Genomic DNA, 27,246 nt, shown 5'->3' with positions numbered 1-27,246 from the left:
AATAACACTGCTTGCCATGGGTGAGAAGTGAACATTTGGATTGCATCTTCCTAGTTAAGATGGGCCGCTTTGGAAAAGTGACCCTGGGCCTTCTTTTTAACAGCAGTTTCTGCCAAGCAGAGATTAAGCAGGTGGTGCTTTTCCCACCACTCATCTCTGTGCTGGGAAAACTCTCACCTGCTACGTATTAGGTTGATGGCAAGGCTGTAAGAGCAGGACTAATAATGATACTAGAACCTTCTACATGAAGGCTAGGGTGGTGAGGTGGAAAAGACGACAGGGCACCTGAACTTTCGGTAGTTTTGGAGAAGAGGAGATTTTAGCTGTTTGTACAACAACAAAGGCACAGGAGCCCCCTTGGAGCCAGGAGTTAGTAACATGGCTTCTCCCCCCAAATCCTGAGAGATGTATTTGGTTAAGTGTGCTAGGAATTGTAGCTCTGTGAGGAATAAACTACAGTTCCCAAATTTCGGTGTGTGTGTGTGTGTGTGTGTGATGGAGCCATGGCTGCTAAAGCGCCTACTAAATGTGTTTTAAAAACACAGTGTGGATGTGAGCTTATATATCAGTCTGCATCAAACTCGGAACCCAACTTTGTGCTCTCTACAAGGAAGAAAGACCAACTTGAATTCAATGAGCCTCATTCGCAAGTAACTGTGCATCCTCAGACCACTTATACAACATATATATTTTCACATATTTGAGTGTAAATCATTGGGATAGAATGTATATTTGATTTCACAAGCTTTCTGTAATACATTAACCTGCACAACCGAAAAATACGCTTAAAGGAGTCTGTAGATAGAATCATAAAATTAATTGTAGAGTTGGAAGAGACGACAAGGGTCATCTATTCCAATTTCCTGCAATGCAGGAATCATAGCTAAAGAATCCTTGATAGATGGACATCTAATGTCAGTTTAAACCCCCAATGAAGGAGAGCCCACCACCTTCCAAGGTAATACTACTACTACTAGTAGTAGTAGTAGTAGTATTTTTATTATTTATACCCTGCCCATCTGGCTGGGTTTCCCCAGCCACTTTGGGTGGCTTACAGCATATATAAAACATAGTAAAATAGCAAACATTAAAAACTTTCCGAAACAGGGCTGCCTTCAGATGTCTTCCAAAACTTATGTAGTTCTTTATCTCCTTGACATCTGAAGGGAGGGTGCCACTACCAAGAAGGCCCTCTGCCTGATTCCATGGTTGAACAGCTCTTATCCTCAGGAAGTTCTTCCTAACATTTAGTCCCAATCTCCTCTCTTGTAATTTGAATCCATTGGTTTGGGTCCTATCCTCTGGAGCAGCAGAAAACAAGTTTGCTACCTTACGAAAAAGAAAAAAGGGGTTTGGGACCAAGCTTGCTCCACCTTCCATGTGGCAGCCCTTCAGATATTCAAAGATGACTATCATATCACCTCTCATTACTGCCTTTTCCAAGTTAAACATACCCAGCTCCTTCAACCGTTCCTCATAAGTCTTGATGTTCCAGCTTGTCAGTACCCTTCTTAAACAGTGGTGCCCACATCTAGACACAGGATTTGAGGTGTGGTCTGACCAAGGCTGAATAGGACAGTACTATTACTTCCCTTGGTCTGGATACTTAAGCAGTCTAGAATTGCATGTCATTCCGCGGGCCCCAATTTAGGAGTTTCTTTCCCAGTATACTTTGGGTGTAAACTCTTTCTTTGGCCTTCTTGGCTCAGTTTTTTAAAAAACAGTCTTGCTTCCCCACCCTCACACCATTATGATTCAGGGTAAGTTTGCAAATCGTTGTGTTGTTGTTGTTTTAAAAACCCAACCCTTAACTTGGCTCCATAGTTGTCAACTTTTCCCTTTTCTTGCGAGGAATCCTATTCGGAATAAGGGAATTTCCCTTAAAAAAAGGAAAACGTTGACAGCTATGCTTGGCTCCAACCATTGGATGCTGCTGCGCTGCTGGATGCGCATTCCTAATGTAGAAGCATTGAATATAAACAATAGAATCGAAACCTGCGTAGAAACCTCGGCTTTCCGCACGCGCTTTGCATTGTTCCTGCCGGAAACTTTCCTCGGCGCGACCACCCTCCTTCCTCTTCTTCTTCCTCCTCCTCCTCCTAGTCCCCTCCCGACCCCCTGCTGATATTTCCTTCTTTTTTTTTTCTTTTTAGGTGATTGAAGGGGGAGCCGGCACAGGCGCTTCCCCTTTAAATTCCAGCTGTGTGGCTAGGAAACCGCTCTTCTGGTTGCAAAGCGCTGGGCTGGGGCTGCTGGTGTGAGACTGTCCTTCCACTTCCTGGCTCCGGCAGCCGGGAGAAGATCTGATCGCCCCGCCGAGTCCTCGGGGGAGAGAGAGAGGAAGGCAGAGGAAGGAAGGGGGCAGGCGGCGCGACTCCTCCAGACAGAGGGAGAGAGAGAGAGAGGCAGGCAGCCACACAGCCGGGGGTACCTTTTGGCTCCGGTTTCTCGGCTGCCCTGGGATCGGTAGCCTTCGCGGCATGTGCAAGAGAAGGATGGAGGTGGCTGGTTTCTAAATCATCCTGAAGACTATTTCCATAGTAACCTGCCGAAGTGGTGCAATTTGAGCGGACTGAGGCTTTCTCTCCGCACTTCCAGGATGCTATCTGACAGGTAAGGCTTCCGGGGGACCCTTGGACGGCTGGTCGAGGGTCTATAAATATCCATATGTCTGTGTCTCGATTATCCTGTTTCCAAAGTTGTCTTTAGGAAAAAAATCGCTTTTTCCCAATTTGATTTATTTACCTGTATTAAAGAAATGATGTAATTTCTGGGCTCCTAACCCTTCCTACAATTTTTTTTAAATAAAAAAATAAAGACGGCTGTGGTGGGTGGGAATGTTTTTCCTTCTGTTCTTCCGTTATTGTCTTATAAAGAGAGGGATGTTGGTAAGCCTGAAGGCAGAGTCTTAATGAACGTTTTATTCTGTGGCGTCGGCGGCAGCGGCGTAGATTGTGGACTAGTGACTTTAGGGAGCCGGCTCTGCTTGCTGGCTGCTCCAGAGGCGTGTGCCGAGTAGCAGCACCTTTGGCCCAGGGCAGCCTTTGCAGGCGCCGGATTGATGGGCTGCGAGGGGCTTTTTGGCAGATGAGAGAGGGATGACGCTTCCTTACCTTCTTTGTTTGTCCCCTTACTACATATTCTTTCCTCCGCCCCATTTTCCAGTTCCTCTTCTCCCACCCCCTCTGTTTGTTTGCCGGTTTCTCTGCCCCCCCCCCCGTTTTTGCTTCTTTTATTGGGGTGGGGGCGGGCGAAGGCGTAGGAGAGAGAAGCTGGAGGAAAAATGCGTGATGTACTGTGCCTTAAAACCTGAAATCCGGAGAACACCCAAAAGCAAACGCCAATATTGTCATCCCTTCTCCCGCCCTGGCTGGCCTAAAGCAGGCGATCAGCACGTTTTCGGTACTTTATTGATCTTTTTTCTTTCTCGGGGATTGTAGGTGCAGATGCATGTTGTGTCTCTCCAGCAGTGCAAGGCAGGCTGCCGCCCCGCTTTGAGAGGCGAGACACTATTGTGGTGATCAGCGTTTTCTCTGGGAGATGGATGGCACCTTGATCTCTCCCCAAAGCAGTCATTTAAAAGGAGTTAACGCTGAACATCCATTCTCCCCTGTAAGACAAGAGGTTGGCAGCATTAGGGGTGTGTGGGCTGGAGAGACGGTGGAGGGAGGGTGAGGCTTGCTAGTGGCTGTATTTGAAGTGGGGAGATTCAAAGCAGAAGCTGACAGTTTGGGTGTTAAAGTGTGTGTGTCTGCGCGCGCGCGCGCGCGCGCGTGTGTGTGTGTGTGTGTGTGTGAGAGAGAGAGAAATGCTGGCTATGTGCACGCGTGTGTGAGAGAGGGAGGGAAGGAAGGAAAGCGGGGAGGGGAGGGGGCGAAAGTAGAAGAAAGCAGCCTGTTGTTAATTGCCTAGGTTACAGTTCCTGCATCCATGCCTGCCTGGACTCTTCCAAGTCCTAGTGCCTTCCCTGTTTCCAGGTTGTATGCATCAGGTACAGCTGGAGAGTTCTGTGGTCCTGGGGTGGGTGGGTGGCAACAATCTGATTCTGAAAGGGAGTCTAGCACTCAGTTAAATTCAGATGTGGGCAAAATGTATCTCAATCTACCATTGCATATAGAATTTGACTAGCTTCCTCTCTAGCAAAGGTATTGTGCTGTTAAAGGTTGCCCAAAAGGAAGAAGGTGGATCTTTACCCAACAATCCATTCCAGGCTTGGGATCTGCACATTTTCTGCTAATTTCTGCCTGTCAGATTTCTGTTAAAAGTACAGGAATCCATCATTAGAATGCTGACAACCCAGTGTGAATATGGTGAACCCTCATAATGTTGTTGGAAGCCCGAATTCCTCTATGATTTATATTATTTGGTCTATTACTGGTGGAACTTTGAACACAACCTATATAGCTTGGACCAAAGTATTCTGATTTGGGGTTGGTAGAAAACAAAGTAATGCACAAGCAGAAGTATTTCTAGGGTTGAGATGTGAGCACTCGGACTATTGTGTTCTCATGTGACATTTTCCAACTAGCAGGGGTGGCCAGTACTTTTTGCATTGGGGACTGGTAAAGCAGAAGGCAGGGAGGTCAACTGTAGGTGGAACCAGAACCAACTAATTCTCGTAATGTCCCCATCTTCCTCCCTGCTGAGTTTTATAAGGGCAACACTGAGACTAAGAAGGAGGAAGCTAACAATGTAAGAAGAGCCTGCTTGATCAGGCCAATGGCCCAACTCCTCGTCCACTTCTCACAGTGGCCAACCGGATGCCTTTGAGAAAAATATGACGGCAGGGCAAGTGACTGGTGGCTGAGGGCAAGATGAAGTTGGTGGGGCATTGGCCCATTTGCCTTAATAGACGATCCTCCATTGCCAACTAGAAATGACAAGCTGTTAAAAAATAGATAGTAATCTACGAGAGAGATGGATGGGTGTGTAAATTACCGTACCTATTGCTTAACACCCCACACCTGCTGAGCAGTAGCAAGGATCCAGGTTCTGTTTCCATTGGAAAATCAAGGCATAGCCAAGTTGGCAGAGTCTTAGAAATATGGTTTATTCACACATGTTTACACCAGAAGCCTTCAATAGAGGGGGGTACAGAACATTACACCCCCAAGCGTCTCTCTCGTTGCTCCTCTCATTGTTTCAGCAAGGTTGGGTCTAATGCAGCAGCCAATCATGGCCACTGGTCTCTCAGTGCAGCTTCGTAGAGCCATCACTGTATGGAGTTCTCCCTACTCCCTATTTTCTCATGTGTGTTCGCTTGCCAAAAAAAGGACAACTTTTTTTCTGTGTGACTCCACGCCCATGTTTCCCAGGCAACCTCCCCCTCTGCCTTTGCCTTGTAGATGGTAGGGCCGTCATCTCTGTCTGGCTGAAAAAAAAGCTCAGCTTTGATTAAATTCTAGGACCCCAGAATCTAGAGGGCGAAATCTTGCATCCAGGGATCTGGGGATCCCTGTTTCCACACTAACCCATAACACTTTATTGATTGATTGATTGATTGATTGATTTGATTTATATGCCACTCTTCATCAAAAGATCTCAGGTTGGTTCACAAGATAAAACCATGAGATAAAGGCACAAATAAATAGTTAAAACAGAAACAACTAAACAATACCTCCTACAAGCACACTTAAAAGACTGTAGAATATTAATTGACCAAAGACCTGGTTGAAGAGGAAGGTTTTTGCCTGGTGCCCAACGGTGTATAATGAAGGTGCCAGGCAAGTCTCCCTGGGGAGAGCATCCCACAAAAGGGGAGCCACTACAGAAAAGGCCTGTTTCCATCCTCCAGACCTCACATGGAGGAGGCACACGAAGAAAGGCCTCAGAGTCCAGATATATATATCAAATCTAACCTTGCTCACCCTGGTAACCGTGGTGTCTGGGGCTGATGTAGTCCAGAAACATCTGGAGGACCGCAGGGTGGTGAAAGCTGCTATAATGGATGGCAGTGTGGACTGATTGAAAATGCCCCAACTGTTGTATTGATGGTGACAGGAAAAAGAGAAGTGCTTGTTTAAGGGGACCAATATATTGACCATAAACCTGTGTTTGGAAGTTCATATCAAGTGCATGTACCTAGAATGAAGTGCATTTACTTGATTAGCAACTAAGCCCGTGTCAACACTGTTCAGTGCTGATGCATTCCAATGTGACTTTGTGTGGCTTATTCCAGCTGCTGAAACACAGGGCCAGTTATGAAGCTATTTAGTACTACTGCACAGAAACCATTTCTACAAGGCTCCATAATGCACTGGAATGTGAGGCTGGTTTTTATGCAGGAAAATATGAAGCCATGTCTTATGCCCAGGTCAGACTATTGGTGCATCTGGCTGAGTATTAGCAACTCTCCAGGTCAGAAGTCTTCTCCTCTCTTACTTCCCTTAATAGGAAAATGCAATGAATGAACTTTGGACCTTCTGCAGGCAAAGGAGGTGATTTATAAATGGACCTATGGGCCATTTCCCACTTGTTTCAGTATCCCTGTAATAAGGAAGTGATAATTTCTATGTCACTAATTAATGCTTTTGTGTTTGGGAAAAACAATATATGTATATGGGTGTTGGTGTAAAGGCAACAATCTATTTGCAGAATTGCTGCATAAATAGATGTCAAATTTCTGGAAAAGAGCCCTCCGGCACTTTAAGAAGCTTGCTTGACAAAGTGCTCAGATGCCAGTAACATAACAAATAACATAATTTGTAATCATGATATTTATTGGAGAATGAATGGTGCAAGTGAGATTTTAACATTCCACAGAAGAACCCCATAGCCTACTAGTACCTATATGCAGCTATGAAAAAGGCAATTTTTGGTGGCACAAGCTGTATTGGGCTAGAGTTTGCTTCACCAGATGCATCTTTCTTGGCAATCCATGGAAATTTATGCAACAATACATTTGCATAATGTGCTGGACTATTGTTTCATTTCACCTGCAAGCCATGGCTGGTTGGCTACCCCTGGCCGCTGCAGAATCTCTGTATTTAATAAGATGATTCCATAATAGTAACTTCAGGCTGCAATATCTCATTGCCATTCAGCCACATGATACATAGAATCACAGCTATTCTTTAACCAAAATGCCAAGGAAACGAGAAGTAAGCGGCTGTTGTATCAAGGAGATAGTCATCACTGCTAATGGAATCCAGTGAGAGACTAGAGCAGTTCTAGGCGGGTTTTACTAAAATAATAATGATTTTAAAAGACTTGCAGGATCCAAAAAGGAAATACATGCCCCAGCATGCCTTTGGATAAGGTCATCTATCCCTTCCTTCTTAGCATAATTAATTCTCTAGTTTATTCCATCAGCTTTTAATGAGGGTGAACTGCTGAAGGATAAGAAAACATGCTTTCAAAAAGTAGTAATTTTATGCCTCCCTTCTCCATTCAATAAACAAAAATGGTATAAGTTATATATAACTTATACGTGTGTGTGTGTGTTTGTGTGTAGTACAAGTAAGAGACTCATCATTATTTATTTTTAATGGCTTATCTCAAGGGCTCTCTAAAGAAAAAAACACAATAAAATGTAAGCATTACTGTCAGGAGTCTAGTATACCTGTTACATCTTGGAACTGGTCTTCGTAAACTCCAGAAGAGCCCAGAGCCACCATCCATGTCAAGTCCATGGGGCTTTGAATCTTTTCAGCAATACTGATTCCTAAAGCTAACTTAATGAGTTTTATGCCATTGCACTGATAATAAGGGTGTGTGTGTGGATGGACTGATAATCTATCTACATTGAGAAGTTAGCTAATTCTGATGATATTAAGGTAATCACTGATTGTTACTGGAGATACACTGAGGAACTTCTAGGCATTCATAATAGAAATTGATACTCTTTGGTCCCTATCAAGGGCCAGACAAATGCACAATTATTTCATTAAAAAATTATTTCCTGCCAGATACCATCCTGAAGCTTTTCTCAAAGCAGGCAGAAGACTGATTAGTCATCTAACGAGTGAAAATAGTTTAGTTAAAAAACCACACAAAAAAACCACATGGACGGCTCTTGTTTTAAACATGTAAAATCTGCAGGAGATTAATTTTGCTTATAAGCAAATTGTATGCGCAAGCGAGGCGCATGGCATAAGCACTACTAAGCTATTTTAGAGAGAATGCTGTTTTTCAGCTGATAGAACCTTCACTGTCCTCCCATGTAAACAGACATGATTCCTTATAGATGTATCTAAATCTGTACTCTTATTGGGGGCGGGGCTGTAATATTAGAATAAATGTTCTAACAGTAGGATATGTTTGATTGGAACAGGCTGCCTTGGGCAGTGGGTACTCCTTGGATATCTTTTAAAAAGAGGCAAACACAGCTGTAGTTGCACTTGGTCTCCAAGTTTCCATTCAAGCCTAAAAGGTAAAGGTAAAGGTACCCCTGCCTGTACGGGCCAGTCGTGTCCGACTCTAGGGTTGTGCGCCCATCTCACTTAAGAGGCCGGGAGCCAGCGCTGTCCGGAGACACTTCTGGTTCACGTGGCTAGCGTGACGAAGCTGCTCTGGTGAGCCAGCACCAGCGCAGCACACGGAAACGCCGTTTACCTTCCCGCTATAAAGCGGTACCTATTTATCTACTTGCACTTAGGGGTGCTTTCGAACTGCTAGGTGGGCAGGAGCTGGGACCGAAAGACGGGAGCTCACGTGGGGATTCGAACCGCCGACCATGTGATCGGCAAGCCCTAGGCGCTGAGGTTTTACCCACAGCGCCACCCGCATCCCTTCCATTCAAGCCTAATACCCTATAAATACTACTATGGGGTTGAATAGGATTGTGAATAATGGCTGTATTCAACTAATTTCCCCCCATTAAAATGAATGAGCATGATTGCTAGATCTATTAATTTCAATAGGTCTACTCTGAGCAAAACTTAGTTGAATACCACACTTTAGGCCTTAAAGTCCTTCAGAGGACATCTGCTTGGAATGTACCAGAGCTTGAGCCACAGTGGGAAACCTAAAGTGTGTGGGGGACTCTCTATTTGGTGGTAATAGAAATGCACTCTGAACTTGTTCATGGGCCTTTTCCCTTCTCTTTCTTTTACTTCACACATTCCAAGGTTGAGCCTTGACTTATTAAAAACATGCTAAAGCTAAGTCCTGGTGAACCTTGGCGCAAGCTGAGCCTTGAACATGACAACTGCAATTCCACTGTTTGACCGTTTGTAGTGTTATGAATAATACTGTATACCAGTATTACGGCATGCTCTCATGAACAGTGGCATAATGCATATTTCTGCCATCTTCCACAGATCAATTGCATCTTTCAGCCAAGTCTGAAAGTATAGAATGTGCTTGGAGACTGTAGGCATTCCCTGCCCCCCCCCCAAGCTGGTAGAGAACATTTACATTTATGTTGCCATACTTGTCCTTTTAAGTCAGCCTCCAAGGCAATGTTGTGGTTCTTGTATCATTGCAATTTAAAGTTAATGATCCCGAGCTTCCTGTTGAAATGATGAAAATATTGTGACATAGCAACACAGGGGATAATTTTCAACCCTGAGGTTTTTTCCAGCTCTGGTTTGAAATGCAGCAGGAAGCCTTAGGTTTATCTTCAGAACAGAAACAGCAGTGACTTACCAGAAATGTATAATCAGATATATTTTAATGTTTCGGTATTAAGAGCATTGCATTTATAGAGCTGCTGTGAGAAAGCAGGGGTGGCTTGATAATAAGAATACCAAAAATAACCATTCTGTGCCTTTTTATTGTAGTGTTCCTATCCTTCTCTTAAAAAAATATGGCATGCTGTCTAGGGCAGAAGAGCAATATTAAGACCGGTGTTTTCATCCCACCCTCTGAAACTACACTATGTGATCTGAAGGGAGAGCTTAAAAATGCTATAAATAAGCTATGTGCAGTGATGTTATGTATTATCCCATGGTCCCTCCAGCCCTCCAGCCCAAGACACTTTGCTGCTTACTGTGAATAGCAAGATGGTGTCCCACCCATTTCCATGCACAGAAACCATGATAGGGCAGTGTTCTCATTCCACTTCACCTTAAGGGGCACAGGGCAAGCTGCATGACATATCTAGCACTGTCCTCCAGGACCTTGCTGCTTCTCTGTGTTCCCCTGCACCTGCTGTCTGAGGTAGCTTTCTCACTCTGTCTAAGGGCAATGCCAGCCCTCAGTTGAATGCAGCTGTACTCTAGCAGCAGATACGTTTGTATACATAGGCTGCATGCTGAGGGAGACCTGGTATTGCAGGGGAAACTATTTTATAAAGTTGCCATGCCAACAGCTGTGCTTTGTTTTACCAAAGAATCCCGTTGATCTGGGATTTTTTAGTCGAAAATATGTGCCAGTATTTTTAATATGTGTCATGTGAAGCATGATCCTAAGTAGGCTAGTGAAGGAATAAGTTCAGAAGGACTTGCTCCCAAACAAAGTGTTCACATGTTTACTTGGCGTGCCTACTTGGAAGTCAAGTCCCTTTGTGTTCAGTGGAATCTATTCCAGAGTAGAATGTGTAGGAATACAGATCTTCTGCCTTGCAATAGCTTCTACAGAGTAAGGCTGTCACAATCTTGTTCAGTTAAGACTTGCATTGGTAAAACAGGGAGGTATGAGCACGAGAACAATTAAGAATCACATCATCTGGTTCATGGGCTAATTTCTGTGGCAAGAGAGGCTAATGCATGCAAGTTTCCTTCTGTTGTTTTTCTGCCTTTTTATTTTTAAAAAAGAAGGCAGCAGAAGAGCATTCCCCCCTCCCCCCGGAGGGTGCTGCTGATTCTCTTCCAGTGCTAGGCCAAATATTTGGCCATAGTGTGAAAGATTAAATGGGGATTAGCCATGCTTCTGACAAACCCATCTGCATTGGTGCCCAATTCCTTTCAGCAAATCTGGCTCATGGACTGGAATAGTAACTACAGAGCTCGGTGTTACTTCATTATTTCATTTAATGATCAACACATTTTCAAAATAACTATTGATTAATTGATTTACAAGACTTGATTCACGGTGTATGATGCCTTTCTCAAATCTTTGTCTGCCCAGCTTTGTTTTGAATCCACTCCAGTGCTTGATCCTTTTAATGTGTTTTCTTGAAAACTGACATTTATCCACAGTGGCTTATTTGTTGCTTTTACATTTTTGTTTTACGTATTTATATCCCACTGGTAACCATCAAGAGATTGGGGCACCTTTCTTAGATTAGGGAGGAAAAACAAGAGTATAATAGCTTTATAAAACTTAGAACAGTGGTGACTGAGAACAACTTTTCTCCTTTCATAACTCTCGGGCTTGGAGTCACCCACTGAAACAGGTTCAAGGGTGATCAAAGAAAGTGAATATCCACACAATGTGTAATTTAGGAAGCATTCACCTTAGGTCAGAAGTGAGTTTTCAGCCAAAGGGCTGCATTCCCTCATGAGTAGCTTTCTAGGGGTTGCATACCACTGGTGGGCGGGGTCGGAGACAAAGGTGGGAGGAGCAACGGATGTTACTCCCATCTTTGTTCAGCCTACATCCTCACCGCAGGAAAGCTACCCTCCTCTCATCTTTCCATCCAGGCAACCATGAAACTTAATCAAAATTCCAACCAAGCTAAAGCACTCAAGGAGGGTGTATAGCGCATGCCCTCAAACATTTCTCTGATGAAAATAGGGATGTCCCATTCCATAATGATAATTTTACCATTTATACCCCGCCCATCTGACTGGGTTGCCCCAGCCACTCTGGGCAGCTTCTAACATACATAAAAAATAATAAAACATTAATTTTTAAAAATAAAAAACTTTTCCTATACAGTGGTACCTCAGGTTACATACGCTTCAGGTTACAGACACTTCAGGTTACAGACTCTGCTAACCCAGAAATAATACCTTGGGTTAAGAACTTTGCTTCAGGATGAGAACAGAAATTGTGCTCCGGCAGCACGGCAGCAGCAGGAGGCCCCATTAGCTAAAGTGGTGCTTCAGGTTAAGAACAGTTTCACGTTAAGTACGGACCTCCAGAACGAATTAAGTACTTAACCCGAGGTACCACTGTACTGTATAGGATTGCCTTCAGACAGCTCAGGGGTCAGATAATTCCATACACTCCAACATTTCTTCGTTGAAAATAGGGACATCCTGAGGAAAAATGGGACATTCCAGGATCAGATTAGAAGCTCGGACAGCTTCTCTAAATCAGGGACATCCCTGGAAAATAGGGACACTTGGAGGTTCTGATAGAAGGCCCAGTGTGGTGTTCCAAGAGTCAAGTAGCAACCTGGAGGGGTCTTGCTTGGTCCTGGAATTCTCCACTCATATATTAGATGGTTTTAAAAAAGAGTTAGTTGTTTTTCCATTAGATGTGACTGCAACATGGAATCTTTATCTTCTGCACAAGAACACGTCTGCATACAAGGGCCCGGGGGCATACAATGGGGATGGGCTTTTCGCCTTCAGGACCTGCATATGTGACTTTCCATAGGCATCTGGCTGTCCATGTTGGAAAAGAACTGGACTTGATGGCCCTCTCATTCAGCAGGGTTGAATTTAAATTGGCTGTTTCAGTTTTATTTGGAGGGTTTGATTCTATCTTGCATATGTGAATTTTTCATAGGACCAACTTGGTTCCGTAGCCTGGATGTGGCTGCTTTTCAGCCTCATTCTACTGGTTCTCATTTTCTTATTAAATGGAGGAACACTTTCTATGTGCAGAAGTGCAAATAGAAAGAAAGCAATCTGGGATACAGAAAAAATACTGCTGGGTTTTTAATTTTATTTCAGCAATGCTACAATTTGAGGAGATCTGAGCCATGAAAAGTAGAAAAGTCTATTCTAACAATAGCTATGAGGACTATTTTACCTTTTATAAATGTAATCTGGGATGCAAAGACCTATTTTAGACAAGTCCTGGATTTTAGAAAGTAACCTGCTTGGTTACTGACTTTCCCTCTATCCCTGGTTAATGACAAAGCCATACCACATTGCTTTTGATATCTGCCTCTGTTTGATTTTTCTAACTGCTTTGTTGTCGTGTGTGGGCGGGGTGGTGTGGAAGTCTAAGGTTGCTTTGGGGAACATAGAGTTAGTTTCATTTTCTTAACGTGGTACCCACCCCATAAAGAATGTGAAAAATAGTAACAAGCTATCCATTGTTTATATTAAACAAGCAAACAAAAAACCCAGGTGTCAAAAGTACCTTCAAATTTAGCAAGATCTGCAGTGATCCCAAAGCGCACTTGTTATAAGCATTGAACACCTTATTCTTTGAGCTTGCATTGCACCAGTGCCTTTCCCCACATTGTTTTATTCCCAACTGCACAGGCAAAAGGGGCACACCTAATATTATTGGGACATCAGATTATTGATAGGTGAGCATCCCACCCACCTACCAAACTTGTCTGCATCCAATAGTTAGATGGAGACAGTGGAGTCTTTTTATGTATTGTGTTAAAGGAGGAATGTATTGTGTGGAGGTTTGCCGTGCTAATACATGCTTATCAAAAGCATACTTTACAAGCATAATTGGCACAATAACAATCTGAATAATTTCTCTGTTCTTTACATTTCTTTGGCCTAGCTTCCTTTGCTTAGCCTCTCCGTTACCACTGTTCTTCATTCATGAGATGCAAAGTAAAGCAGATGCTGTACTGAACACAAATACGTTATCAGTTCAGATGTCTACAAATAATGACATCAACTCACATTTTGTACATGCATCATTTAAACGATGCTACTGCTGTTATTGTCATGCAGCCATGATTGTTGTCATTATTATTATTGTTTTGAGTTGATCTTGTTCTGCAGAAGCCTCAAGAATAAGTCAGTTTTGATTAAGGTTATGTAATTTGATTTTAAAAGGTGTCTTATGTTGGGCACAAGATGTAAATTACTTTTCACATTTAGATAGATTTAGTTTCTTGTTTATGCTGTTATCTTAGGACTATCTTTTCATGATCTTGCCCTTAAGATGTGACTTGATTAAGAACAAATTTCCATTTAGCATTTGCTTTACATACATGGAAAAGCAATGGCTAAAAGTTGATTTTTTTATGTAGATAAAAGTTTCAACAGAAAAATTACTCAAGTGACTTCATGCTGTGAAGTGTGTACTACATTTTTATGGGCTATTCCTCTGCTTAAGTGAGTAATATCAGTCGTTTCTGTCCTTTTAATGCTGACACTTGCTTTCTGAGCTGGCATTTAATTCATACAAGTGTCACTGAACAATTTTTCCTCCTTAGAGTTGATGGGTACAGCCCACGAAAGATCAATGGTGTGCATGTTATATTGAAATTTAATGGGAATTTCATATGACCTTAGCAAGGTAGGCGTCTCGGTTCTGCAGTAATGGTGGGCTCTACTAATGGTGGTCTGTTTTTAGTATCAAGTTTTTATTAAAGCTTTTTTAAAAGAATACAATAAGATGAAAGAAACTAATCTAAATAATAACAAAAAAACAGAGAAAGATACGGATGGGGTGAAAGACTCCTCTCTTGAAGGTAGATCTTAACCCTTGTCTCATACAGAAAATGATGGGCCCTCCCGCCTCTCACCTGGGAACTCTTATCCTTGGAGTTCTTTCATTCCCTGTCTCTCACTCAGGGTCTTTCCACCACCCACCCACCACATTCCTGCTACAGATCTAACAGAGCTGAATTGTACATTTCCCTTAGTTCAGATTTCATGTTGGCACCTCCATCATGCCTAATACTAGTGAATACTAATGAACCAGCCCATCCAGGTTTAGAGAAACTTGATTGATATCAACAATGCTTAAAAGTTGTAAACTGTGCCTATTGCCCCTCTCTTTTAGTTTCATTTTTAAAGTTAATGCTTAATTTTGTATCGGGCCAAAGGTACTCATTTTATTTTCACTTCACCCTGCAGTGTTTTGTGTGACTTTGTATTTTCTCACTCTGATCTATTTTCTATTAATGGTGGAATTTACTGTTTGGTAAGAGAGTCATTAGCAGTTCGAAAGCACCTCCGGGTGCAAGTAGATAAATAGGGACTGCTTACCAGCGGGAAGGTAAACGGCGTTTCCGTGTGCGGCTCTGGCTCGCCAGAGCAGCGATGTCACGCTGGCCACGTGACCCGGAAGTGTCTCCGGACAGCGCTGGCCCCTGGCCTCTTAAGTGAGATGGGCGCACAACCCCAGAGTCTGTCAAGACTGGCCCGTACGGGCAGGGGTACCTTTACCTTTAAGAGAGTCATGAATTCTGTCATGCAGCTAACATAAGGCTATGATCTTTTGGACAAGGGGGCAAAACACAGGTGCTTGAAAAATGGTTTCACTGTTGCTCTCTTTGGGTTCAGACAGTACTTGTATGGTATGCTGTGTCTTATCCCTGGTGAACTTTATTCCTGTTTTATAAGACATATACCCCTCCCCCACTTAATGACACAGTCATGAAGTCAACTAAGGAAAAGTGAAAACAGCAGCAAGGGTGTCTTCTCTATTGTTGCATGATAGTATTTCTCACTTGACCACATCACATTCCAAAGTTCTTTCTGTTACTCTGAGCAGGTCCACGCCATACATTTAAAGCACATGACTTCTCCCAAAGGATCCTGGGAACTGTAGTTTCCCTCTCACAGACCTACAGCTTCAGCATCCCTAACAAATTACAGTTCCCAGGATTCTTTGGAGGAAAGCCATGTCCTTAAATGTGCATTGTATGTATTATGAATGTACGATGTGGATCTGCTGTTGCATATAATTACCCAGTGAATTTCTTTTAACATCATAATGTAAAAACAATTTCCTTTGCTCTGATTCACCAGAATATGTATGCAATAATGTCTATCCAGAACTGATATTTGTGTGGTTGTTTTACACCTTAAAAGCTGTAAAGTTCTATGCATCGGTTAAGTATACTATGTCAAGATTTTCTCAGCTTTCCTTGTCTACTTAATTTAGCTGGAAATCTGTGGCCAAACTTAATCCTTCATAGTAGAAGAAGAAGAAGAGTTTGGATTTGATATCCCGCTTTATCACTTCCCGAAGGAGTCTCAAAGCGGCTAACATTCTCCTTTCCCTTCCTCCCCCACAACAAACACTCTGTGAGGTGAGTGGGGCTGAGAGACTTCAGAGAAGTGTGACTGGCCCAAGGTCACCCAGCAGCTGCATGTGGAGGAGCGGGGAAGCGAACCCGGTTTACCAGATTATGAGTCTACCGCTCTTAACCACTACACCACACTAGCTCTCCTTTGGTTAGCCTGTTCTCTAATTGAGGGTCTGCTGTGGAGGCTTTTGCCTCTTGTGACGCTACTTTGCTTTAGTGGTAGAGGCCAGCTGCCTTTAAATAAACATGTGCAATTCTGCAAAATAACTGTGAAAGGCTGCCAATTACCGGTAATATAGTGTGTTCAAGATTGGTGTTGTCACAGTTTACTTTTTTGTGTGTGTATTCAAGAATAATATTTAGGTACAAAATAATAAAAATGTACAGATATTTGTCATTCTTGAGTCAGTAACAGTTATTGCAAAGCTTGATGAGTGTAATAGACTAAGTAACAATAGAACAAATAACGATTTACCCCCCACAAGACCCTCTCAAAATAATAATCTTTTGTTTTGTTTTGTTAGCAGTGCACATGGTGCATCTTCCAGAATAACATTTCAGCAAACAGCTTATTTAATACTGTATGCATATTCTTTTGCGGGCTGTTGTATGCAGCCCAGCATCAGCAAACTTCTCCATTGTAACAGTTTATTTGGATTTTGACCATTAGCCAGTGATAGATCTTTACTATTTCATAGATGCCTTGATTGGAAATCATACCAATATCAATGTGTTGGGCTTTTCCTCTGTGTTGGCCAAAATCAATGCTTGACAAGCTAAAGAATAGGATTTTATTTTAATTATCTCTACATATGCATAACAATTCTTCATTTATAGATCATTTATAGATCTTGATTTATAGATCAAAATAATGGTATTTTGCTGTTTTTTTCCCCCATACTGAGTTTCACTGGGAAGGACAGGGTAGAAATTTAATAAATAAATAATATTTGGGTCAATGGGTATCTCATTAATTTCAGTAGTCCTTTGCATACTAACCCCCCCATCTTATTAGCTAGTTTTCTATAGGTATGATTTCCCAAAGAATTTCCCTATATATAATTTTTGCAATGGACAAAAAAAGTATACTTTTAATAGTTTAGAGTGCTAAAATTGTGGTAGATCTGCAAAACAGGGAGTGCTGTTTCTATTTAACCTGAAACAAACAATACAGGGAAATGTATTGCTGCAGGAAAAATGCTGTTGGTTAATATTCCTTCCCACCTATTGAATGAATCAACTGGAACTTGGGGGCGGCGGCAAAACAATAGGCCTGGAGAAGAACATTAACTTAGTCTTCCTTGTTTGCAGTCAAACAATGCATTGAATTTTACAAGAACCTTCCTGCTCCCATTCTCAAAGAAATGTTTTCCACTAAAGGCTTTATTGGCAGAAAATAACTGCTAGTGCTCAGTGACTAAAACAGGCTAGTCCCTCTTTGGAAGAAATGGGTTTGATTTTCCATTCCCCTAGTGTGAAAATTTGAGTGTGTGCCTTAAATTGTTGTCTGAAGATGCACAATTAGGTGCTGAAGCATTCGAGGTTTTTGAGGCACAGCAAAAGTAATAGTATCACCTGAGGTGGTGTTAAACTTTGACTCTCTGAAATATATGCATATTTCAGCAAAGCATTTATCAGACTTTCTGGTGGTTTGTTTTAACAAAGTCCTAAAAAATTTAAAATGGAGTGGTGGGGATATATTCAGCCAGTACCGAAAACTGTTTCTGTATGGAACAAGGTACTACTTCCTTTAATTATACTGATTTGGGGCATTCTAAAAATATGAGTCCAGCATACAGCCTAAGCATTTTTTCCCTCCTTGGAATCCGCCAGTGCATCTACATGCCACCAGGGGGTGCTCACATGGCAACTTTATAGTCATCCAAAGAAGAAGAAGAAGAAGAAGAAGAAGAAGAAGAAGAAGAAGAAGAAGAAGAAGAAATTATTGGAACCTTACAAGGATAAGAAGGGAGACCTCAAGAAAATTCTTTGTGCCACCTTCTATTATAGTGAATGCTGAAGGAAATGACTGTTGGGAACTGTGAAGGAGAGGGTGAGAAGGAAACAGTGAGGCAGGGATTTTGCCATGGTGCTAAGAAAGGGCAAAGGCTTTGAGGCCCCACTGATAAATTTTTCACATGAAACTAGGTGAGTAGAGTTTAGGTACTTTCTTGTGTGAATATAAGAGACTATTTCAAGCTGACAAATTGCCACAGCATTCATATAACTGCTTGGTAATCTGTGCTATTTGGTCAAATGAGGAAAACTTCTACCTTACTTCAACATTTTAGAAGCAATCTAGGGAAGCAGGGGAATGACTAAAATTCTGCCCATTACTTGGCAAGGCAGATATGTTGACTAACACTGTAGGTGTATATGGAATCACTTGGTATAAATTGCTACTTGGGAAATCTGTAGCCTGGGGCAGATTTGCACATAAATACTCAAGGACCAGAGTGCATTGTTTTATATGACAACTTCCGATGAGCTTTCCAAACTTTTCATGTTGGTGACACACTTTTTAGACACTTGTCATTTTTGTGACACAGTAATTTAGTTTTACTAGCAAAACGGAGGTGAAACTAACCTCTTTCCAGCTCCAGGAGGAGAGTTCGCGCGACACACCTACACACTGCAGCCGACACACTTAATGTGTCGTGACTCACAGTTTGGAAAGCTCTGTTCTGATTACTAGATGGTGAGTAGTGCCTGATTGCTCTTCCCACGAGCTGCAGGATATTTAGCAATATTGCCTATTTCAAATTGTTGTTCCTTTGCCATTATAAAATCAAGGGAATAGTACTTTTTTAGATGGATTGACTATATAGTGAATCCATCCAAAGGGGCTAGGCGAGTTCACTTAACTTCACACATGATCGTATGGCCCACCTGTGTGTACATGAATGAATATAAGCATTACTTCCGCTGACAATGGAGGCAGAACATAGCCATAATGGCCGGCAGCCACTGATAGCCTTTTCCTCCATGAAGTTGTCCAATCCACTTTTAAAGTCATCCAAGTGGGTGGCAATCACTGTGTGGGAGCAAGCTCCATTCTTTAACGATGCACAGTGTGAAGAAGATGATAACAGGTGTTTCCAAAAGACAAGGCTTTGTATAAGAAGCAGTATGGGCACGTGTCAGAGCCCACCTGGCCCTGCAGAGCCCACTGCTGCAGACACCTGCCCTGGATCCCACATGTGGGGTGGCTATAAGCTACTGTTGAATATTTCTTTTGGAGGATTGGAACTTGAGGCTAGGCAACAAAGTTGATCTAAGATAGCAGCTGCCTTGCACAGAGCTGTCACCTCATTGGCTCCCATCAGAAGAACACTAGCATAGGTAAGCCTGCCAAGGCAGGGACCCTACCAGTGGGCATTATGCCATGGAACCCGCTATGCATGGTGCTGGCCCTCGTATTAGGAAAGTTGCATGGGATGGTGGTTGAAAAGATGTGGGTGTTAATAATGCATTTGAGCACATAGACAAATTAGCCCCCGACATCTCTATTCATGCTCTGCTTGGCATTTTAACCAATATTTGGGGAAGACCTCTCTTGGCCCAGCAGTATTGTTCGAATGTTTCCTGTGTGGTTTGTTTGCTTACAAAAAGGGGGAAGATGAAAAGGCCGTGTTTAAACTGACAGTCATTTGATTTGCATTTGTAGCAGGCGCTGCCTCTCTTGTTTAGAGGCTATACAATTTTCATTTACAGCACGACACATGCTGCATTCATCAAGAGGATTAGCTGTATTCTGTGAATTAGGAGGACAACCTTGCAGAGAATAATGCATTTGACTACATGAAACGCTTTCAGCCTGTTTCCTCCTATTTTTAATGCCCTCCCCTGAAGTTAGCATGTTTGTCTAGATCCTCCTTATTTCTGTCCTTCAAAATGTGCTTTCTTTAAAATATATTGGATCTATTTCAGGCTTGCATTGAAGTCTTATTGGCAGTGGTTAGGAGTTGTGTAGGACTAAGGCCAGTGAGACAATAAGACAGAGTTGCTCTCAGTTAATTTGTTTGGGTTGAATCTATTTTTAAATAGTGGTGGTACATTTCTTCCCATTGTAACGTCCAGACTCAGATTACTTTCATATGTGATTGACCGTATTATCGTTCCAAGAAACAGCAGTTTAATTCCATGCAATTTATTGAGTACTTTGTCTTTTATAAATCAGGCTTTGAAAAACTGAAGTAGGAATATTAATGCTAAGATTTTAAAGATGTCTGGAGAATTTGGATGTCTATCGCAATTAGTTCTAAGAGGAAGTGTCTGTCCAAATCTTGGAGGAGGGTTTTTGGAACATGCTTTTGTATAACGATGTTGAAAAAGCATGCCTTATGTCTTTAGTCTGAATTTCAAGGATTTCCACCCCCATGAATGTGAAATAGAGAATAATAATGTAGGCTGGATTCCTTTTCTTTTTTTTCAATCCTCTCCTCCCCATTTCCTTTCATGATTAACTTTCTATCCTGTATTTCATTATATTTGATTAAAAATAGACATTAGGTAAAATTTGCAGGTGGAGGATAACATCATAAAAAAATCATAATTGTTGTTTCATTTTTGTTTTGATACTGATCAGTGAAAAAATATATTGACATGCTATGACATTGATATCCTGGCTTGGATATTAATTGGATATTAAACCACAGTTCACAGTTTGTAATTACCAGGGAACTGCAGTGTAATAAACCCCTGAAATATTGCATTCTGATGTATGCAGCAGAAGCTGGTCCAATAGGACTGAATCCCATCAATTTGTCCTCAGCCAGCCCCCACCTGCCTTCCTTCTTGATTGCATCCAGCCCTCTGCCTGTCACTTCCTCTTCCTCAGTCTTCGTGTTGCCTTTGTAGGACTCAACAGGCAAGAGGATTGGCAGCAAAACTATAATTAGTTGGTTCTGCCTGTTATCTGCTGCAGCTCCACCTATCATTGGTTTTGGTTTCGCCTACTGTTGCTCTCCCAGCTGCCACTGGATGCATATAAAAAGGAGGATGGAAGGCGATAAGGGGAGTGCTTGATGACCAGGCTTGTTCTCTACTGCCTATGCATGATGATCTGGCCTTCCTGGACCACTAGAAATTTCTCTTGACAAATCCCATATTCTTATCAGGCATAGCTATAGAAAAAAATTGTAAGGATGGGTTTGTTCATAATTGTTAAGACCCACAATACTTAATGTTTATTGTATGTCTGCTTCATTTTATGAGTTAGAAATAATGGTGTGTGTGTGTGTGTGTGTGTGTGTGCGTGAGCTGCAAGGGACCAGGAGTTTGCAATTCATTACTAGTACTGAAATCAATGCTCATAGTGATGAATGCATGGGAAGAAAAAATACCAGCTGGGTCATGTGCTTCAACATTACTTTTCTTCACAGTATTTGCCTTAAAGTTTACCTGGGAATGAACTGAGGGTGCAGCAGCTATGTAAGGAAATGCACTGGCATTTTCACCATCTATGGCCTTTTTTCTTTTCTTTTTTTTTAAGTTACAGAAGTGAAGGCAAGTAGATCCTTCAGGGCAATTGAAAGTAACACAGTTGGTGAGGCAAAATCTGTTAATTCATTCCAGTTTTATGTAACTTCTGATTTAGGTCAAAATGACAGCACTGCAAGATGTATGTGAGGTGAAAGCCAGTGCAGCAACTCTCAAGTATATAAATGAAGCAGCATGCCTCTTTGAGCAAGAACAATCCTCAAGAGCATATCACACCCAAGCTCAGCACACTCCACCGGTTCTCTACTTGCTTGAGGATATACTTCAGAGTCTTGATCTTAATCTCTGAAGCCAATAATAGGCCAGCTTCATTTCTATTTGAGTCTGTCTTGCATCAGCAAAAGTAGATAAGGTCGGCTGCCAAGACCTTTCCCCCAACATACATATTTCAGTTTGCAATATTTGCAGCTTTTTCAGTTTAGAAAAAGGCAGGTAAGGGGGTGGGGAGGAGGACACACACATGATAGAGGTGTATTACTGTTTGCAAGGTGGGGAGAAAGTGGATAAGGGCAAAAACTTCTCATATTATTAGAGAATTCAGCACCGTGCAATGACGCTTAATTCAGGACAATTTTTTAAAAAATACTTCTTCACACAGCATATAGTTAAAATGATGGAATTAACAGCAATGGCTGTTAAATCTATTAGGATAGATTTAAAAGGGCATTAGACAAAATAATGGGGGGTGTCTATGCTCTGCCTCCTGCTTTGAGAGGCAGCATGTCTCTGTCTATACCACTTGCTGGGAATTGTAAGTGAGGAGAGCATTGTTGCATGTAGGTCCTGCTTATGGACCACTGTGAAAAGACTAGATGGGTGGACTAGGTGGGCCTTTGGCCTGACACAGCATGGCTCTTCTTATGTTCTTACTTGAATATAGTTCTGTATACATTTCTCCAAAAAGGAGTCGAAGTATCACCCAAAGGCTAGACTAGCAAGGGTAGTGTTTAATGTTGCTAACTTGATTCTTGGCTCATTTGTAGTGGACATAGAAGGTGTGTCCAGAGCATCTAGGACTAAAGAAAATCTGTCCAAACTCCCTTGTTGTCTTGGCTGTTTCCAGTATTGCTACATTTAAAGTATTGAAATGCTTTGCCCACAAGAGAGAGGGATTGGCAGGCTTGGAGTTAGGACAAAAAGTGAAGAAGTCAAAATTATATTCAGAACAAACTCTATGTCACCACCAGCACCCCGTACCAAAGCAGCACAATTAAGCATTGCTTTAAACAACCAGAATGAAGGTAATTGAGAGTGGGCTGAAACCCAGATGAGAGAGAGAGAGAAAGAGAGAGAGAGAGAGAGAGAGAGAGAGAGAGAGAGAGACATTTTGTTGTTTGGATAGGTTACTTCCTGTTTTGCTCCAAGTAGCTATTTTTTAAATGCCCCCGGAGTTGGAAATGAGAACTGCCTCTAGGAATCAGTGGAGAAATATAAGAAATTGAAGCTGCTTAAATTAGGGAACTGTTTACCCACCTTTGAAAAGAAAAGCCCAATGAGGAGTGAGCATGCTCAGTGAGCATAGAATACACACAGGCACAGAGGAGGGGGGAGACGCAATGCAACTGCTGGAGTCCTACCCCACTCATAATGAATACTGGTCAATTTGGAGATAAAAAATCCTTAACATTTAAAATTGCAATGCTTTTCATGTCAACAGGACATACCATTATTCCCCACTCTTCCTTCTTAAAATCAGAACTATCCAGATATGCATCACGAGTGGACTAATATAGTCTGGTTTAAATGCAATTTGCTAATATGTATTGTGGGATGTGGGTTTCTGTATTTTTTTACCTACCTGCCTTCCAGCCTCACTTCTTATTTTCATGGCCTAAAATTTTTCTGCCTTGCATTTCTGAATTCCCCACCCTTTCTTCCTTCAAAACTGGTAAAGTTGGGGGAAAAAAGTCCACCCCATGTTGTGTTACATCTTTCTGATTTCCTTCTGTCGGCTTGGGGCTGATAGCATAGCCATTAATTGTCTGCTTTAATTATTGCTGTTTTTACAGTAGATGCATGCTGCTTTCATGTAAACTGTAAATACTGCAACACTTAGAACATCCAGATTCTTCAGATGCAGCTGGGCATGTTAGTTATAGTCCTGCAGCAACTTTTAATTGAAGTCCAGCAGCTCTTTTAGGGAGCTGGCTAAGAAGAATGTTTGTGCGTTTGATTGATGTTGGGAATTAATTTCTGCCAATGAATATGTCTGAAAGCATGTATCCACGCACCATGCTGTGGACATTTGAAAATCTGCACCTTTGGCCAAAATTAATTTACCGCAGAGTATTCAAAAACATCATTTACTGGATAATAGAACTGAGAGGTTTTAGAGGAAATGAATGTGTTATTGTTGTGACAGAAATGAGACAACAGACAACACCTTCCAATAGAGACATAATAGAGACAATGTTAAATAAAAAGACAAATCTGTCTAACAAGATGGATTTGGGAAGAAATGGTAACAAAATTGCAACAATATGGGAAGTACATTTGCTGATAAGCATTGTTGCAAGTGACTCTGTGCTGGTAAGGGAATTATTCCCCTAATGGTTAAGGTAAACATTACCTTTCTGAGTGAGCGGATATTCAGAATTGTCTTGGAAGAGAAGTGAATTCACTTGCATCCCCCCCCCCCCCATGTTTCAAACAAAGATTTTATTGCTTCAGTAAGAAAGGAGACCTTGCCACCACTCAAGCTTGACTACTTGCCAGCTCTGCAAGAAATTCTTCCTAGAAAATAAATGGAAAAATGCAAGCAATATTTAAAAGAAGTGGTCATGAGAGGATTGGATTTGTCATGAACATGTCATCAGAGGTGTTGGCAGTAAACTGGTTAGCTGGTTAGTGCCTGACATGCTAAGCCAAACCTTGGTACTGAGACCATGAGGAAGGGCCGGCTTCCTAAGAGGAGCTCACAGACGCGTGGATCTTTCCGGGTCCTTTTTGCTGCCACGCTAAGCCAAGCCCCAAGGGACAGGAAACTGGGTTTGGCCAGGGGATCATGTTCCAAATTTCTTCACCTCCAGTGGGACAACTTTGACAGGTGTTGACACAAGGTGATTGGTGGTAACCACAGCCTCCTTTGAACTTACACAGGCGCCAATCACCTGAGTGGAGCTGGGAGCACCTTTAATGATGCTTGCTATGGATAGAAAATATGCCTTCATCTTTAAATGAGGAAGTAGTTTGCAATTAAAGCTCTTCTTTCAGCACCAGCTTCCAAACCACTTCCTCTGAAGAGGGGGAAACGATCTGTTTTTAAAACAAAGCATTTACTCCTCTGCAGAGGAAGCAGTTTGGAACTCCCTAGTGCAGCTGATCAGTGCTGGCAGGGGGTCCCACTTGCAAAAGGAATGATCAGGAGCTCCATTTTAAGCTCCCATATCACCCTTTCTTCCTGTGTTTATTTTTGCTCCACTGCTGAAATCACATATGCGACAGCGTGGGGCAGTTTTGTGTGGTGTGTGGGAAATGGCCTTATGCTTTGCATGTTTTCTGAACTGGAATTCATGGTCAAGCTCTCTCCTTGCTAATTGCAGCTGTAGCCAAGAAACCTTGTTCTGCAAAGAAGCATGTTCATTTTTCTGCTTGGTCAGCAGGAATAGTTTTGTGGGAAGACAGAAAGACAATCTTCAATAGAAGTACCTTTTCCCTTCCACTGCAACAGAATGCATTACTGAACAAGGAAATGGTTAAAGAATGAATGGAAATGTTATCTACCTGATAGGAAACCAGGCTTACACCAAGGTTTCTTAACAATCCTAACATTTGCTGACTGCAACAGATAACTCTGCTGAAATTGTGTTACCCAAGATATTTTGACTAGTCGGCAACATGATACCTTAAGACTTGCTGTTCTGCTGATCTTGACAATTCTGGCCTATAGAGGAAGACGCTTACTACTTTATACATTTGGAATAGATATTGTGACGTGCAAAATGAATAAAATGTTATATGCAGCGTGATGCTTAAATTAAAGCATCTCAAATGTTACAGTAGATTCAGTAAAAATATACACATAGCATCCATGGGATGACAGACCTATGGACAAGAAGATGGCTTAAATCCCAGTTTCCTTTCACTACACCCTATTGCCTAAAATAAAATAAAAAATCTAGCCGATATCAGTCTTGTGAATGCAGAACCAGAGCCTTGCATGAACTTTGAGAATCTGAAGGCATCAGCACTGTGTGTGTGTGTGTGTTTTCTCCTCGCTGGTGGTATTTGCATAAATAAGGATTTCAGAAATGCATCTGCAAGACAGCTTTATTGACTCAAATCCCTTGGTGGGAGCAGTGCTACTTACTAGCATGGATGCATAAGGCAAATAGGATTTTGCTGATTATTGTTGCTACCTGCAATAAATTGTCATCCACAATTGATGTGGGAATTTAAAATTCCAGTTTATCCTGCACTTTTCTCAAAGCTCTTAGGAACCCATTGTCTTTGTGAGGGATGGGAAGAAATGTAGTTCTGGCTAACTGGCTGTTGTTTCAGGGTGAAGGATTTTGCATAACAGTGATTTTTTTTAAAAAAGAGATGTGCAAACTAATTTTGAAATCACAATCACTTTAGGGCACTCCTGCATTCTATGAATAAGGTAGTCATGGGAATTGAATCATTCAGAACTTATGCCATGCTTTGTTAAAATAACTAGCATGCTTTAGAATCAAGCTTGAAGAAGGGCTGTTAATATTGTGCATACCAATGGCCAGCCTTTATTGGAAGTGTGAGATCCCAAAATAAGAGCTTTTTATGTTGGTAGGTAAGATATTACTTGGTAGGTAAGATATTTTATGTTGGTAGGTAAGACGATTAGGATAGCTCAGCTGGTAGAGCATGAGACTCATAATCTCAGGGTTATGGGTTTGAGCCCCACATTTTAAGGGACACGAGTGGCACTGTGGGTTAAACCACAGAGCCTAGGACTTGCCGATCAGAAGGTCAGTGGTTCGAATCCCTGCGACGGGGTGAGCTCCCGTTGCTTTGTCCCTGCTCCTGCCAACCTAGCAGTTCAAAAGCATGTCAAAGTGCAAGTAGATAAATACCCTAGGTACCGCTCCGGTGGGAAGGTAAACGGCGTTTCCGTGCGCTGCTCTGGTTCAGCTTAGTCATGCTGGCCACATGACCTGGAAGCGGTACACCTGCTCCCTCGGCTTATAAAGCGAGATGAGCGCCGCAACCCCAGAGTCGGCCATGACTGGACCTAATGGTCAGGGGTCCCTTTACCTTTTACCTTTTTAGGTAAGATACTCCCAGGATGAAAGCATTGTTCCGTATCCAACAGGGATAGGCAGAGGGGGTAGATCAGAACCTACTGACAAATCACTGGGTGACTTATACATAGTAGATCAGCAAGGATTTTCTGTCTCCCAGTTGTTTAACAATAGCAGCAACAAAATGACCACCCCTCCTCAATTGTATGGCTGAAATGAAGAAAGCATTGGATGACCACAATCAGTTCTGATACCCAAAACGAAAGCATGTGCTTGTAATTCTTTTAATTCTTTTGTGCCAGGCTCTGGATAATTAATCTTGGGTTTCTAGTAAAACACACAATAAACCTCATAGGCATGAATCTGCCCACTTCTGGTGTAGAATGAACCAAGAAGGGGAAAGCCTTGTTATACACAAACTGTGTAATAGATAGCTATAAAGTGGGCTTGATAACTACCGTGGCCCGTCTCTGGTTTTTTAGGTTGTTTCTGGAAATAATTCCTTAACGTTAG

General features: G+C 42.1%; 1 protein-coding gene across 6 annotated transcripts in view; it reads left to right on the top strand.

Annotated features, from left to right (window-relative positions):
• Window positions 1-1,907: 1,907 nt before the first annotated feature.
• NAV3 (neuron navigator 3) overlaps window positions 1,908-27,246 on the top strand; it is a 436,309-nt gene continuing 410,970 nt past the window's right edge. For 3 of the 6 annotated variants that reach the window (XM_079991797.1, XM_079991795.1, XM_079991794.1), the window contains exon 1: window positions 1,910-2,613. The gene's annotated coding sequence lies outside the window, so the exon portion shown is untranslated. Of the gene's footprint in view, window positions 2,614-3,304; window positions 3,403-27,246 lie in introns of those variants that run through there. The other 3 variants (XM_079991796.1, XM_079991792.1, XM_079991793.1) reach the window with 3 other exon arrangements.

Source organism: Podarcis cretensis (assembly GCF_951804945.1).
Source record: "Podarcis cretensis genome assembly, chromosome: 10".
NCBI classification, from domain to species: Eukaryota; Metazoa; Chordata; class Lepidosauria; order Squamata; family Lacertidae; genus Podarcis; species Podarcis cretensis.
This window is presented reverse-complemented; position numbering and strand designations above follow the sequence as displayed.